Genomic DNA, 3,486 nt, shown 5'->3' with positions numbered 1-3,486 from the left:
TACGAGGTTTCATTTTTGGTCACCATTTGTGAATCACCCCGTATATTAAGTTTTTATGGTAACATTGAGCGATATATCTTGTAGAAAGCCTTAGACAAGGGCAAGGAACTACATAACATAAAATACGCGTGCTATTAATAAGAGACTGCAACCCACATCGACCTTTCATCAGCTTGATGTGGTGGCGGTTCCTTTGCAGGGGCGCCAGCTCCAATTTACCGCGCCCGACCAGCATCGAGCGTAATATGCACTGCAGTGTGCATTAACGGTGCACCTAATTTATTATTTAATTAAAACAAAATCCTCCTGCCTTTCACGGCTTGGATGACTTCCAGGATACCAAGCGAGGTTCTAAGAGGTCTACGGACGAATATGTGGCGAGGAGAAATTATTTGGACGTCACACTCTAATACGAGGGGCGCAGAAAATTTTCCTGTCAAGGTAAGTGGAAGATACACCCTTACCTTTGTATTTGATAAGCGTTCTGTGTACATACTTTGGTTGGGACAGTTTTGCGATTCAGAACTGTAGTAAAGAACACAAAATATTATCGAATTTTGGAGTTATACCCACTTAGGTACATATTTCTGACAGTCATCGAAATTATTTGTATGTTTCCGGAAATACCATTTTAAATTCCTTGTATAATATTTCTATGTTTTTTGAATTTCTAAATTACAAAATTGTTCGTCGTACAAAATATTAAGTTCGTTTTTCAACTTATCTATTTCAAAAACGTTTGGATACATTTGTAATAAACATTCAAACTATTTTTCGGGAAATTTTGAGGAATCTATTATAGTAAAAAATTTTAAATCATGTAAATTCCCAAAACGAGTAGGCACTTAATTAAGGGGAAATATATTTCGAAAATATTTCTAATTCGTCGCAACTTTTGCCCCGTTTACTTAATCCAGCAATATTTTCAAATTTTTCTTCGTTTCTTAATTCAGAAATTTTTCGACTAGTGATTTTAATTTGTTTAGAGCTATAGATTACATCATTTTTAGATTTCTTTAGATGTAGCGGTCCGTATCGACGCATGATCCCCTTTCGAGTAAAATTTTCAATAATTTCGTGTATTTGCATTGAAATAAACTTTTAATTAACCCCTACAAAAATCGTTGACGTTCTTCATGGAATTACTGAAAATTAGCGGGACAAATAGAGCGTTTTTCTGTATCGAACCATTCCGGGTGGGTGAATTGCATCGAGTTCGATGTACGCGTGTGTTCAAACACATTAGTTGGCCAAATACTCGGTAAGTACTCTGTACACAATATAAATTTGTTACGTGCCGCTACTTGTTGATTCGGTGAACGTAGAGCGGCTAGAGCTGGATCTTTTATTGAAACTTTGTAATAAACTACGTTAAGTAAGTGTGTTTACGGTTCTGGCGTGTGTCGTGGGCATGTGTCTCGAAACCGCTAGAAATAAAATATAAAGTATATACTGAAAAAAGTTTATCCTTTGTTTGGGAATTTTAGAATGTTTTTCTTGAATATCTTTTTCGATTTTCATTTTTCGATAATGTCGATTGCAGGAATCGATTGCTGGTATTTTTACGCGAATTTAAAAAATACGTTGCTCTACGACCTTCTGGAGCCGAGATAATTTTTTTTTTCCAAAAATTCTATAGGCCGCGAGCGGCGCGAACTAATGGTAATAGGCGGCGGAGTGGAGGCTCCGAAAACTGAATTCGCGCGTTCAAAAGCGCTCTTACTTTCAGAATCTTCATTATCTCGACTTCTGGACCACGTACAAAAATCCTTGCTCAAAAAAATAATTAGTATAGACGTAATAAATAATAATAACAATAAAGTAACAATAAAATCATTCATTAAATATGTTGATCCTTACCTGACTGCTTTTGTACCTCTGATTTCGCCAATATTAAAACGGTCGTCTTTTTTTAAAAATTCACTGATCATAAATATATCTATTTTCGGTAAAATTTGCGAAGTAGCTTTCACAAATCCCGTTTCACACATTCTGATTTAATTAAACTTGAAAATATTTTATGGAAGTGTCACTGTCACCTCAGACTAATAAATAAAGGGGACGCCTTTATTTACATTCGATAGTGAAGTGTTGACATATGTGTATTTACGAACATTGGTACTTTGTGATGTTCTTGACATTGATGCCAATGTTACATTTTTATCTTTATAGCTAGGTACAGCGGTCATTTTAATTGATTATCGTACAAGGATCTACCTCATTCTTGACCTCGACTTACAAATTAGTTACATTGTAATATGCATAAGACTACGACACTATTTTCTTGCAACTTGTTTTATAATTATAGATTTTGAATATCTGAAAAAAAAAATACATTATTGAAATTCCTAGCAATACAAACGCCGTAAGTGGCATCATTGCCTGGTATTAAACGGTTCTAAAGGGGACGCCATTATTACAGTCTATTGTTGTGAAATAGATATTAACCGAGTTCAGTGTTTTGTGTCTTTTTAAACTGTTTTTTTATCTAATTTCAATAAAAATGCCAAAGCGGCGTATAATATGCCGACAATTACAGGAAAAGAGCCAAATATGTGCTACTTCTTTTCACAAGTAAGTTTGACATTGTTTCCATGGGCGTTCTTACAAGGGTGTAAGGTGTCCTAAGTATTTTATTTGTTAATTTATTATGTTTGTATTTTGATACTGACACTAGCTCTGTGTTTATTTGTAGAATACCATAAGATCCTGCGATACGAGCAGTGTGGCTAGAAAATTTCGCCATATCTGAATATGATTTTTCAAAGGATAATTATGTCTGTCGAAGCATTTCCGTGCTACAGATATTAAGGTAACAGTAACTGGAAAACGATGTCTCACACATGGAGCTGTGCCTATTAATACAACATTTGGAAGGTAATACGTTTTAGCACAGTGTTGATGAAATGGTTGTGCCGTCTCAAAGGTTCCCTCTTCGAGAAATTGCCAGTGAAGGAAATTTTATAGATGTTGCTATAAAACATCTTCAATCACATGTTGTCCCTGTTCCATAAGAGACGAGCTGTCAATGTTATGAGCTCAAAATTCAGCTTATTTTTGTTGCGTACATTTAAAACATGCTTATTTTCCCATACGATTAAATGTTGTTCAATGTAAATTCATTTTTCCGTTACTTTTAGTACAAATATGTTTTGTTTTCTTTGCATTGTTTATATTCCAGCAGATTTTAATTAAATATATTTTTGCTCCTTTTCTTGTAGTTTTATTTAAATTATTTATTTTAATAAATGTTCTTCCAGTAATCGAGAACTACTATGAAATAATAGAATTAATAGTAGGCAATGACATTGCTATAGCTATAGTATAATGATAGTTTCAATCGAGGAGTTTTCTTTAGTCACTCTTTTGTTCTGGAAATGTTTTTAAAATATTAATTATAGATTTTGAAGAAACCATTAACTTTTTCCTATTTATTGTCTATTTATTACACATGAAAGCTTAAATAATCGAGCACTTCTGATTTTA

The 3,486-nt window shown here is 33.7% G+C and overlaps 1 long non-coding RNA gene across 1 annotated transcript; it reads left to right on the top strand.

Annotated features, from left to right (window-relative positions):
* Positions 1-2,435: 2,435 nt before the first annotated feature.
* Positions 2,436-3,213, top strand: LOC111693144. Its single transcript, XR_002763349.1, has 2 exons — positions 2,436-2,574; positions 2,696-3,213. It is a non-coding gene; the product is annotated as an uncharacterized LOC111693144 (long non-coding RNA).
* The last annotated feature ends 273 nt before the right edge of the window (positions 3,214-3,486 follow it).

This window comes from Anoplophora glabripennis, unplaced genomic scaffold (assembly GCF_000390285.2).
Source record: "Anoplophora glabripennis isolate ALB-LARVAE unplaced genomic scaffold, Agla_2.0 scaffold90, whole genome shotgun sequence".
Taxonomy (NCBI): domain Eukaryota; kingdom Metazoa; phylum Arthropoda; class Insecta; order Coleoptera; family Cerambycidae; genus Anoplophora; species Anoplophora glabripennis.
The sequence above is the reverse complement of the archived record's forward strand: the minus strand, read 5'-3'. Positions and strand labels throughout refer to the sequence as shown.